The 13,116-nt window shown below is 48.4% G+C and overlaps 2 long non-coding RNA genes across 2 annotated transcripts in view; one reads left to right on the top strand and one right to left on the bottom strand.

Moving 5' to 3' along the window:
• Positions 1-1,675: 1,675 nt before the first annotated feature.
• On the top strand, positions 1,676-2,265 carry LOC135369179 (uncharacterized). The gene is made up of 3 exons (XR_010414952.1): positions 1,676-1,736; positions 2,054-2,107; positions 2,179-2,265. It is a non-coding gene; the product is annotated as an uncharacterized LOC135369179 (long non-coding RNA).
• A 3,497-nt stretch (positions 2,266-5,762) lies between these two features.
• The window catches only part of LOC135369180 (uncharacterized), a 45,026-nt gene continuing 37,672 nt past the window's right edge, over positions 5,763-13,116 (bottom strand). The window contains exon 3 of the long non-coding RNA XR_010414953.1: positions 5,763-5,934. This is a non-coding gene — a long non-coding RNA (uncharacterized LOC135369180). The remainder of the gene's footprint in view (positions 5,935-13,116) is intronic.

Below are 13,116 nucleotides of genomic sequence, written 5' to 3' on the forward strand. Positions count from 1 at the left end.
AGGCGGCCAGTGGGAGCGAGGTTCAAATGTTCAAATCGTGCCGTTAGCAAGCTCGTCCGGGTTGCAGGCTGGAGGTGTTGTGGTGTGATGTTACAATTGTGAGCGAGTTTGGGACGTCCATCATTTGCCACTGTGCGGAGCTAAGATGGCTACTAGCGGCAAATGTTCATTTGTTTGACTGCTTGTGAGTGTAGCTGGCAGAAAAGATACCACACTGGAACCAGACTGTTTAGGGTTGACTGTACGCAGAAGTGCCAAGAAATGTGGATGTTATCACGCACATTTCGACGAAATCACAGTGCCCCCTGAGTGAGAGCCTGCAAGCAATACGTTCCAAGGTACAGCGGCGAAACTAACAATGTGACGGCAACGAGGGTAGCCTCAGTCCAACATCGATCCAATGCTCTTGGAACCATAGGTCGGCGCGATCATGATCGCGGCAGCCTTGCCAGTACTTCGTGAGCGCACTCATGATCGCGATCATCAGGCTTTGATAAGGCATTGCGATCATGATTGCGCCGACTTATGCTTGGAACACGGCGCGTTTCTATCCTGCAATTCTCAAACAAGTGGTTCGCATGTCAGGGACATTTATCAAGACGGTCCCGATGAAGCCACAGAAGGAGAAATACATGTGTTACACCAGTGAGGGCCAGATATGGCTCATTTGAGCAACGCTTGTACGGAACAGGCGTTACCGATCGCAAAGTGCCGATGACTAAAGTGCATGGACGCTTGTACAGATGCTTAGTCAGAGTACAATTCTGAAGGACGCTCTCCACTGACATACATGGACTTGACCAACGTTCAAGGTAAATTAATCTTCATTACCACAATTCGGGAATTGTTGAGAGTAGCGAATAATGTGTCAGTACATTGTTCTTTGTAGAAAATTCTGTCACGCCAACTTCTGCACCATGACTGTTCCCCCACACTGAAAGACCTGGCCGTTGCATGTGAAGTGAGACATTGTTACAGAACACGATCACTCCTTGTTCAAAATAGGAGAAATGCTGTCACGCTGTCTCTGCTGCTGCATCAGAAAGCGCAGACCAATCCAGGATGTGCAGTACGTCTCTACCTACGTGGTAACCTGATTGATTTTTAAATTTAAAAAAATGACAACCTTATTCTCACTGTATGATTCATTCCACTGTTTTGTGGCCTTACATTGAACTTGTTGTGCTTTAGCACTGGTAAAATTACAGACATTCGTCATGCAGTGAATGAAGCTGGACATCCGGACCTTAAATTTCCCATCGGGGTACGCAGAACCCCGATGTATTGTTATGTATTTCCAGCCAAACAAAACGCTTTTGAACATGCTTTCAGCATGGTCGTCAAGCAAATCCAACCCAAATTTCAGAACCGCTGGATGACCTTGACAGTTTATGCGCTTCATATCGCTTTCGACATTGTCACACAGAGTCCCACACAGTCCGCCAAGTGTACAACGATGCAGTGGAAGGCGAGGGAAATGGATGAGCGTCTACTTGAGCGAGTGAGGCAGTCAGCCCAGCTGTATGTCTCAGTCCCAGCCAATAAGGCAACGAGACGCGCAAACTTCACAGCATGGTAAGCCAATAGAGATGCTCCCAAACGATATTGTGACGCGTTGAGTGTTGCATGGTGAACTGACTACAAAGCAAACCGTTTCAGCTGTGCGTGTCCCAAGCAGAAATCAACAAGATGAGCGGACTCTCCCCCGTACTGCTGAAGTTTATATCCTGCACATGGTAGGAACATTTTCCTGTAGGTTAGAAGTGCATTACATATCATAATTTCGTAGTCAACATCATAAAAAAGAAAAAAAAGAACGCGTACTATACCAAGCATACGATTCCCTTTGTCATTAATTTCTTCCCTTTTCTTTCTCCCAGGTATTGTGCATGAGTAGCTGTGGTGCTCTTAACGAGTGCCTAGATCTCCATTTTTGTTCTTTGTCATTCCATTCATGTTGCACATATTTCCAAATCTGTAAAAACATTTCTAACACTCTGTACTCATGAAACAATCGTGTGCTTTGACGTAAAAAATGTCATCTCCTGTTTAGAAGCCAACGTCTTGCGCACGTCAGCGGAGCAGATGCTTGGCACATCGGTCACAGGTATGTAGCTTTCAACGTTTTCCTTGATTTTGTGGCAGATTGCACCTTTTGTACGTTGTTTCTTCTTCTAGGTCTTAGGGTGTTAATACGTGCTTCTCGAGGGCCGTCTCAGGAGATCTCCCCACATCGGAAGTATATACCTCCACCTTGCTTCTTTGCTTCAAGCGATAGGGCACAAAGCAATTTATATAATTTACTTTAGCCTTTACAGCTGAAGTGCTCAGAATGGTGCATACCATGATGCTTATCAGGAGCACCACACTGCGCGGCTTGACCTCGTATTGGCCAAGTTAACAACGGCACCAACGGACGGACCTGCAGAAAAAGACATCTTTAGGGAGCCATTCTAATATCGTCAAGAGCTTCTGCGATTCGATGTCTCTCTTTACCATCACAAAGGCTATAATTGGTACGTTCTGCACAATCCACGCGCATTGCCTACATGTATTTGGGATAAGGTTGTGCGTAAAGTTCTGTTTTCGTCAGTTGAGTAGCTCAGGGCTTTTCTTAATGTTGCGGGGGCACGTACTTCTGAGATGCGGGGGCAGTGACGAAAGGGACAACACTAGACTGATTTTGTGTCAACTGATGTCAGAGGATGTCGCAGAGAACTTCAGTTACAAGGGTCGTAATGGGAAAAAAAAAAACTCCAGCGCCCTCAATCTGTGGCAAGATTGTCACTCGTATGTGCTTTACTCTGCATACTAAAGCGCGTTTAACACTCAAATCATCCATTTGCAGCCTTGAAACTGTCTTGTCCTGTTCTCATGCATGCTCAAACGACTAGAATGTTGCCCGCTCGAAGGTTCATCCAGTGTATAAATTTGTGGATGGATTATTTGCCTCCTGTAACCCTGTTTTCTCTCGTGGGGTTTAATATCCGCAGTGGTACGTAATACTTTCTTGAGTACTACAGTAATAATAAAATTGTAATAATAGAGTTGTTATTAATAAAGCTATAACAAAGTAATTGCAGGTAATAAAGTATTGAGTACTACATCCACTGTAGTACAATTTTTTTCTTTCCTAGAGATCTCTATTGAAAAGAACGTTTATGCAGGCGAGTTGCAATGCGATACTTTTTCGCAGCCGAGTAGATCTGCGTGCCAAAAGTGCAGAGGGGAGTTATACTGTGATATTCTCTGGAGCAGAGTTTATCCAATTGAAGTACTGTACACAATATTTCCTTGAGATCTGACTTGAAACGTTGTTCCTGGAAACTCTTTTATGCGAGGGGAAAATCGAAATCTTTTGTGGTGTACAGTATGTCTCAGCTACGTATGATGGAACAAAGGAATGTAACAAGAAAAGGCGATAAGTGTTGTATATCAAGAACAGTTGTTAAATGTTTCGAAAAGTAGTATGCTTTGTTCACATGTATCTTTTCCTTGAGACAAACTAAGTGTGAGTAATTTGTACTATCTCGAATAATTTATTTTTGGGCCGAGCTGTAAGTTCGAAGGTTGTAGGCTGTCTTGAGTAAACACATATTGCTTGTGTTTGCTGCAATGCATGCCTTGCGTAGATGATGTTCGCAGCAAAAAGATCGTGAAATTACCACAATACGAAATAATATCAGAAGTGACAATCTGTTTTACGCGAGCTTTGTGCGTTTCGATAGCATAGCGTCCGCGCGTATGTGAAAAAAAATTCTGTGGATTTCCAGGTTGTAACGCGATGCATTTTTCCTGAAAAAAGAAAAAAAAAGGTGTACTTTGACTGAGACACGTGTGTAGGTGTTTCTCAACGCAGTCTAAACCTTCTGGTTGACACATCGACCCTATATAATAAGTGAAAAAGTTTCCTTTGTTATCCCTAAGTTATTTATTAGCAGCAGTGAGGGAAAAAACGGGTAGGCAGATCACGCTGTTAACAAGGTTCAGCAGCTGCTGTTCGCGTAGAAGCTTCGCCTGTTTTAAAACCGCGGTTCACATTATCTCAGATACCCTGTATACAAACATTCCTCAGTTTGCTGTTCTACCCGCCCATTTACTATTTTCTCTGCCGAGAGAGATGAGAGAAGTTTGTGAATGTGTTTGTGAAGCGAGAATAGGTGGAACATTGCACCTCCACTGTGTTTCAGGGGTTTTTCCAAGTGTGTTTATGCACTCTCGTTTGTAGTACGTGGTGTGTACAAGGTCATTTGTGCTTAGGAAATAAATATGTTTTACTAATATTCGAAAGCAGTAGTTTTATTGATCCTCGCCATTCTGAGTCCCGGCAGTGGGCGGGTAGCGGGAGGAGGGGCTACCGCGATCTCTGGGCTGCATGCATGGACACACGCAGTATCATCCTAGCTTGATCGCTCGGGTGATCCGCGGGAACTTGCAGGAAGGTTACTCGGGTGGCCAAGTTGTGCGTTTTTCGGAGTTTTTTCGGGGATTGGCATTCCTACCGGGAACGAACGCATCGACCCAATGCGTGGTTCGGGGTTCATCGCAGGTATGGATTTTGGTTTGCTGATGGGGACAGGGGGTACGTACCCCCTGCCCCCCTCATAAAGTGTAACATTCCATAGCCCTTTGTTGAAAACGGAGTACTGCGAATTTAGCCGAGAAATCACGTAACGGTTAGTAAATAACCGAATTAAATTGATAAAGATTGCGGAGCATACCGCGACCTGTATTGCCAGCAACACGAATTGCTAGCGTCCCCATTTCGAGGACAAAGGGGAGCTTATGGGGACGAGTCACGACCAATATCCTTGTTGTATCGTGTTGTTGTTATATCAAGTTGCAAATGCAATGGCAACGCGGCGGCAACTGCAAGCTTCTTTGCTCTTTGCCCGTGCAACCTACCCGCAGGCCGACGTCGTGCGTGACGTTGCATGAGAGTGAAGCGCAGGTTTCGTCGTTTGCTATTACGGCACGTTTCGACAAATTCCTCGAAGGCGACTTGGTTATTCTGAATGAAACTTTGACCGTTCTATGTGTACAGTACTTGCGAAAATAGTGTTGGTTAAGTTTCGGAATCGCCTCTGCTGTACGAGACCCTCCTCTTTAACGCGCCCGTTGGAAGTTAGCGTTCTTCTCGTGTTGCAATGCACGTGATTCGTGAGATTTTTTTTCAGTCTCGTTACGAAAGCCGCTGACGAATACGCTCGGTAACGCTTTCATATGCTCACACGTATGCTGATGTACACGTCAGCTGCCTCCGTCACGTGACTAGAAAGTAATCCCACGAATCACGAACATGAACCACGACAAGAACGCTCCTGCCAATGGCTGCTACAGTCACGCCTGAGGAAGGATAGTAACCGGCTCTGAAACGTCGGGTAACCCCCTTCCTGCCCCTATACACGTTGGTTGACGATTTTCTTCATTGTTGCTTTTACCCAGTCAGACACACTTCGTCGTTCACACTCAGTCGTTCGCGTTCAGTTCTTGCTGATGTGCCCTTCATTTGATGTACGATAATTAGAGAATTGGATGGTAGGCAAAAGTTACTTAATTATTTTCCTCCTCCTCTCTCACTCACTCGAATTAGAATTAATTCGAAATGAGCGTCTTAAAATGAAAATAATAGAAATTGAATACATATTTTTAATTGGCTCCGCAATTAGTGAGGGAGCTTGAAATGTCCATTACCAATTTAACATGCTGTTTTCAACTACCGCTAGCAACACGTACTGCCTGTGTGATAGAGACAAACAAAGTTCCCATCCGGAATGATGCTTTAATTACACCACGCATCCTTCACAGGTGGCGATTGCACGGCTGATGCCGCGCGCCTCAATCCTTATCTGGACCTCCGACAGGGACAGCTTCTGCTATCTTGTCGTCACTTCGCATCGCCATAGTAAGCTCCGTGCCTGTGTTGGTTTCTCCCTGGAATCATCGAGGGGCTTTCAGTGATGTGCATGTCTTCACAGATCGCTTCAATGAGTATCACTGCATCATTATACACCGTGATTCACGGGCCACTACATTGAACTGGAGGGCTACACTTGCGAAGGGCATAAGGCACTGAGCCTAATACATGTCACCCAGTTTTAAAAACGCGTTATTCACCGAGTGAAATAAAATCAGCTATATAATTTACAGATAGCACGTTGTTCCACAGCACAAAGTTTAGTAAGCAAGGTTCCTTCGCTCGCTGGTTTTAAGAGTCCTCGCGGCACGCTAATTTTTCCATGCCAAAACGAAACCTGTGAAAATCGACCGAGATATACATCTCTTTTTGGCCAGTGCCATGCATCATAGCCTTAACGTCTGTAAAAGCGATGTATAACTATTGCTTCGATCTTCGAACAACTAGATAGTGGTAAAGCGTTGCCTTCCTACAAGGTGCTGCCCTAGGCAGTTGCGAGCAAGTATTGTCCGAACGATTTCCGCTTTCCAAACGATTTCCATGGAATAATAGTAATAGTAATAATAATAATAATAATAATACGGCTAGGTCTACGACTACGGGTACTAGTACAACAACAACTACTACTGATAACAATAAATCGTCGCCAAAATAATGTAGTCTCTGCCCCCGTTACTCAGATCCCCTCCAGCCGATCGCTGTACAATTCCCAACTAAGTTTATTCTATCGAGAATCTCCCGAGCCTAAAGTAGTCCCGTTTCCTTTCCTTTTTTGGACATCACATGGACACAGAATCACCGAGGTATTCTTGTTCTTTTACCCCATGTTGAATGACCATTAGCCACAAACGAAGATTGACCAGGGCATGTAGATTCGACTACATGACAATCTAGATCGGAGAAGGTGATGGTGATTGTGAGAAGTTGGTAGAGGTGGTGATGGAGGTAGTGAAGATGAAATAATTAAGTGTAGACGAGAATAAGAGGAGAGATTAAAAATAAGAAGAAGAGAATAAACACTTGCACAACATTACATGCAGTTCACGAGTCCTGAGACTCGGAGAAAACCGAGGAGAGCGGCAGTGACAGCCCACTGGTTGGGGTGCAAGACGGGGCCAAGAAGAGCGGCCAACGAAAAGTCGTTACAGCCAATCTGGAGCAGACGGCTGCGGAGGGTGTCCCTATGTTGAAGGTGCTGCTGGCAATACAGGAGTTGGTGTGGGATGTCAGCTTCCATTCTACAGACATTACAGTTTGGTAAATTTAGCCGACCCATCTTGAAGTGAGGGTGTACGGGCAACATTGAGTCGTAGGCGGTGGAGAAGGGATTCTTCTTTACGGCTGCGGTGGCAAGTGATGACGAACTCCATCAATGGGTCGATAGACCGTAGGAATGAGTTGTAAGTCGTAGTTTCGGCACGGAACTGTTGAGCACATGTGGCCCACCGACGGCGTATGTATAGACGGCATGTGGAGGCTGTAAGCGACAGAGGTGCCAGGGCCGAAGTGTCATCAGACGCAGCGCGTCTCGCTACTGCGTCTGCTCGGGTATTTCCATACACGCCTACGTGGCCAGGGACCCATTGAAACGTGATGTTGTAACCAGTGGCGAAGAGTTCATTGAATTTTTGAAGCGTCGTGGTATGGAAATCGCTTATTATGCTGGGGCGAGATGACGACAACATATCTAGTTATGCCTTGCTGTCGGTAAGAATAACCCATGTTCCGTGCTAGGATTCGGTAATATGCTCCAGTGCTGGAGGATACCAAACAGTTCGGCTTCTGTCGAGGACACAGTATAGGGGAGTTTGAAACCATGCCCCAGGTCTTCATCCGGAACGTAGAAAGCAACGCTCGAACTATCTTGGGTTACTGAGCCATCGGTGTACATATGGCGACTTAGTCGGTGTGTTGACTCGAGGTGCTCCAGTGTGAGCGGGTGGCCCACGACTGTGGGGACGTCTTTCTTGCGTTGGAAGCCACGGATGTTAGAGTGAATACAGGGTCTTTCGAGAGTTCACATCGCCGGTGCATGGGATGGTGTAGACGCAGGAGATGGAATGCTCCTTTTCAGGCGGGCAATGGCACTGCCGAAAGCAGACGCCGGGCAGTCCTCATCAATGCGACAAAGAGAGTGGCTCGGGTGCTGTGTAATGTAGCGTGTATAAGCGCGAAGGGTATCACCATCCCGCAGTATGTGAATCGGCTGCTGTCGCTCCTCTGCCATGACAGAATACGTCTCCGTTGTCCTGGGGACTCCCAAACAGGCACGGAGAATACGGGCCTGGATGTTGAGCAGTTCCTGTTCTTGGGTTCGACTGAGACCATGCAGAATGGGTAAGCTGTACCGCAATGCCCCCAACACCAGGGCCTCATGGACACGATAGAGGTCAGAGCATGACGGGCCCCAGGATGCACCAGCAATACGCCTGAGTACATTTACCAAACTGTTTTCCTTGGTAGCAAGCAGCTTCACATGCTTGGACCACGTCAGGCCACGGTCAATTGTAATCCCCAGGTATCGGCAGGTCGTGACAAAGGTCAGGGGTGAGCCATCAATGAAAAGCGGATACTTATGGAATGATCTCCGTGAGAATGCCATGGCTACTGTCTTGCTAGGCGAGACAACCAAGCTGTGGTGCAAGAGGTATCTTGAAATGATGTTTATTGAACGTTGTAGTCGGCGTTGGATCGTGTCATGCCGAACGGCGGAAGTCCAGATGCATATGTCGTCAGCATATATTGTAATGTGAGTGTGATTATGAAGCTGCGCAGGAAGAGAAGCCATAATGATATTGAATAAGAGGGGACTGAGGAGGTTCCCTTGTGGGACACCACGGCGCACGCGGAACGTCGCAGTGTCCCCGTCAGCGGTGCGTACAAACAGGGAGCGGTCAGCCAAGAAGTCTTTAAACCATGAACAGGGGCAGCCCCCGACTTCAGCTTCTGAAAGCGTCGCCATGATTGCGCTACGGAGGACACTGTCGTACGCTTTCTTGACGTCGAGGAAGACAGCGGCTGTCAATAAACCTTCGGCCCTTGCCTGTTGTGTCCTACTGGTTAGAGTTATGATGCTGTCCATTGCTGACCGGCCTGGGCGAAAACCCGCCATCTCCTCGGGAAAAAAAGCCCGTGATCTCAAGGAACCAGCTCTGGGTGATTGAATATTATACGTTCCAAGGTCTTCCCCACACAGCTTGTAAGAGCTATTGGGCGGAAAGAATCGATTTGATGCGGTGATTGACCTGGTTTCAGTAAAAGGACCACCATCGCGGTCTTCCACTCGTTTGGGACTTCCCCTTGGCTCCAGCTGTCATTGAAGATCCGTATGAGGGATGCTCGCCCTGATAGGGGAAGATACCGAAGGGCCTTCTACGTGGTCTGGTCTGCTCAAGGGGAGGTATGCAGAGGAGAGTCCCGTAGTGCAGAGTCGAGCTCGAGAAGGGTAAGGGGCAGGTCCAGAGCCGGGTCTTTCGAAGACTGCATACCGGGTGGAAGACCTTGAGCCTGATGAGAGCACGCCTGGAGGCTGCGCTGTGAGGCGCACGCAATAGTCCTCCGAAAGGCACAGTTAAGAACGCGAGGTAGCCAAGGACAGGGAGCGGAACGAGTGCCGTTGAACCACAGGAGTAGAAAGGAGGGTCAAGTAAGCAATGTTCACAGAAGAGTTAAACGATCAAAAGCATTCATCAGGTGTAGCTGTAGACGCAGTGCGACACAAGCACCTTTTCCAGATACGTCGGCGTAAAGCTCCGGCACTTGTCGCCAAGTACTAGCTAATATAGGCCGAAAAGGTGCGTTTCACATCAATCGACGTCAGCGGAGGAAACTTAAATGGTCGAATGCCCGTAGGATGAACGTCATCTGATAAGGCAGCCAATGTCGTTTTAAATCCCAGGCTTCTGTCGAGTACATACCTATGTTTTTGCGCAATTCTATCCTTCACAGGACCTACTGGCACGGTGTCGATTTGCTTTTCGGCGGTAGACACCATAGCAAGAGCATCGCACAAGGCTTGGGCGGATGCCTCCAGACGCGTGATGCTGCCGGCAATGGAAGCGTATAGTTAGCTGAAATGTACGCCAGCTCACCAGGAATCTTTGTCAACACTAAGATGTCTTGGGCGCGTTTCACACTATCGGCCCCATTCCCTCGATAGCTGCTGTATGACCGCGCGAAGTCCTTCAAAGGTCATGTGCAGGTACCCAACCGCTGTCAACCACGTGTCCCAACGCTTCGAAATCGGTTTGTGGAAAGCAGAGTGTCAGGCAGTCTGTCTTTGAAGGCCTTCACCTTTACAGGGGCCTTCAGCAACGCTTTCTTTACGGATGAGATGACCTGATTCTCCTGCAACACGATGCAAAGCGTGCACGAGGCAAGTGATGAGAAATCATTCTGGTATTCATTTAGCAATGTTGCGGCGCGATGTATGTATGCTGCAGCATCAGTGTAGAGAAGCAACACTTCCTTATCACTTGTCGTCCTTAACTGTCATCCTTAACTCCAGATGGATACACTTTCATGGAATCGCTGAAAGTAAGCCACCGTGTCGCAATTTGTATTTTCCAGTGGTTTGCGGGGTATCAAATACGGGCTGCTGCTTTGATCCGTATTTATTTCTCCCACCACCAACATGGATATACATATGTCGCCAGTTTCTATACGTCGTCTCGTCCACATCAATCTTCTCGTCAGTATTTCAGAACTATTGGTACTCAGCACTCCTTCATACGTCTTGAACACAATCCCAAAGAAGCTTTGCCGGGTCGTCGATGGAAAGTCCTTTGTGCAGTTGAACTTGTGCGCGCCTGTAGCAGCATGTTGCTCTAGGTGGATTTTTCCTCGCATGGACCCTGCAAATCGCAGACCGATTCTTACGCTAGTAGAGGAAGATCTTACGCGGAACTGAACTGCCGAATGTGAGCGCGCGGAAGCGAACTCTGGACTTACTTGCTTTCCGCACGGCTGACACAGCACCAGAACTTCGTCAGTGGTGTAGCAGTTAAAACGCTCAATCCACGACTTAACCAGACTTCGCCTGGTTGCCTTTATTATCGGCATTCTGCAATGGCAGCGACCGTCCTCGGGCCCACGTTGCAACGTGTTGTGCTGCGTGCACGCGGCAGGACGACCGACGTCAATGGAACGCGTCGTTCTCGATATAGCTTCGTTTTAGCTCCGTGCCACAATGGTAGCTAGAGTGTGTGGTGCCCAGACCGTACCGTTGTGCCACTTCTCCCACTACCTCTCCGTGTTTTGCTGGGTGACGCTTCGTGGGAGAGGTTTATGAATGCGTATATGCTTGTTATTTTCGGCAGCGGTGAAATAATGCTACTTGAGACGGAATATATAGCACGACATTGTCGGTCCCATCTTCTTCCTTTACGCAGACAGAAAAAAAAAGGAACGAACAAGGATGAACACACGCACACACGTAAAGATACGATGATGAGATGGGGCTGATGCCGGCCAGCAGGCTCGTCGCTGCCCCAGTGCCATCTGTAGGTACTGAGAGATGATGATGGGGATGAGGATTCCGGTAATCAAAGCAGGGTGGAGAGGCCTGTTGATGACAGGAAATCTCAAATGTGCATATGAACGGGGGGGGGGGGGGGTCGAGGTAGCTTGCCGTTGTTGGCCGCACTCAAGTGGGCATCGTCACGACTATAGCCAAAAAAAAGGAAAAGAAGGTGGGAGAAAGGGGAGTTGAGGACTTCAAAGTGATGTAGAAGCAGGATGACCGGTACTGATGGGACGGAAGCACACTGTAGGTGAGGGGTGCACTAGAGTGGTCTCTCCGCTAGGCCCGTTGCTTGGAGAAAGCGCACGAAGCCGCGAGTTTTTGAAAGTCGTTCCGCACAAGAACCTTCGGGGAAGAGGACGTCCGTCAGTATACCAGGCCTGGCGTGGGGAAGATGGGTTTCCCGCATGGCATGGTATGCACGGCATTCTGTCAGGATATGCGCAATTGTCTCCGGATGATTACAGTGTCCGCAACTGGAGTCCTCCCTGGAGCCGATCTTGCACAGTTGCGAGTTCGTGAACGCAGATCCTGTGCGTAATCGATGGAGCATTGTCTGCATACCACGGGGAAGATCTTTCGTGGGAAGAGAGGGTCGGTGATTCTGCATGATGTCCTGTATGCCAGGGTGACGCACCTCAACTAGCTGTTTGACGACCATGAGCCTGTCAGTGTCGGCCGGGACTGCTAAGGATGGGCTGCAGCTGTTGTGTGCTGAGGAAGCTAGCTCGTCCGCTCGTTCGTTGCCTCTGATGCCGACATGAGATGGGATCCATTGGAGCGTAAGCTCACCTCCGGTTAGCCTATGCTGGGCACACGATCTCCTTATACATCGGGCCAGAATGCTACCACACATGGGGTTTATCACGTTGTTGAGGGCACTTCTGGAGTCCGTAAGCAAGACGGCCTTAGGTATTCCGGTGACTTGAACCGCAGCAGCTGCGTGTAGCAAGGCCAGGAGTTCGGCCGTCGTAGATGAGATTGGGTAGCGAACTGATTTCCCTTGCCAGGCCTTGTTTATTGACGGGATGTAGTACGCACTGGTAGCACTTTGGGAACGGTGGTCAATGGAGCCATCCGTGAATACCAGAGTATGTGTGTGATAAACGTCGCTGATCAGGTTCTCAGCCGCCATCCTGGCCACTAGGGGGCTGGACTCGCTCTTCTTCCGTAGACCCGGGATGTGAAGCGTTGTTGCGGGCACGAACTCCCGCCACGGCGGCGTAGGTGGACTAGCTGGGAGCCGAGGAAGAGCGCCCCTGTTGGCTAGAGAGCTGGTGGCACTAGCCAGGCGTCCCAGGGATGTGTGTGTCCTCTGTATGAACGGTACTGGACCATGGGCTCAGCACCTTGCCTATGGTGTGAAAGGGCAGTGATCGGTTGCATGCGGTAGCACGCAGATCTCGCGCTCCCGCTGGTAGTCATGGCAATCCATAAGCAGGTGGTGCAGGTCAGCGCGCACATTGGATGATGCGCAAAGGTCCGATGACGCTGCCTGGTGTAAATGCAACATTAAGCCGCATGCGGTGAAGAAGAGATACATAGTATCGCGGAAAGCGATGACGAAGCGACAGTGAGAGAAACCGATCCACTGCGTGGAACAGAGAGTAGGGTGTCATGTCATGCAGCCACTGTGATCTTAATTTGTCTGTAGAGATAGCACGGACGAGGGCCTGAT

This window comes from Ornithodoros turicata, chromosome 9 (assembly GCF_037126465.1).
Source record: "Ornithodoros turicata isolate Travis chromosome 9, ASM3712646v1, whole genome shotgun sequence".
Lineage (NCBI taxonomy): Eukaryota > Metazoa > Arthropoda > Arachnida > Ixodida > Argasidae > Ornithodoros > Ornithodoros turicata.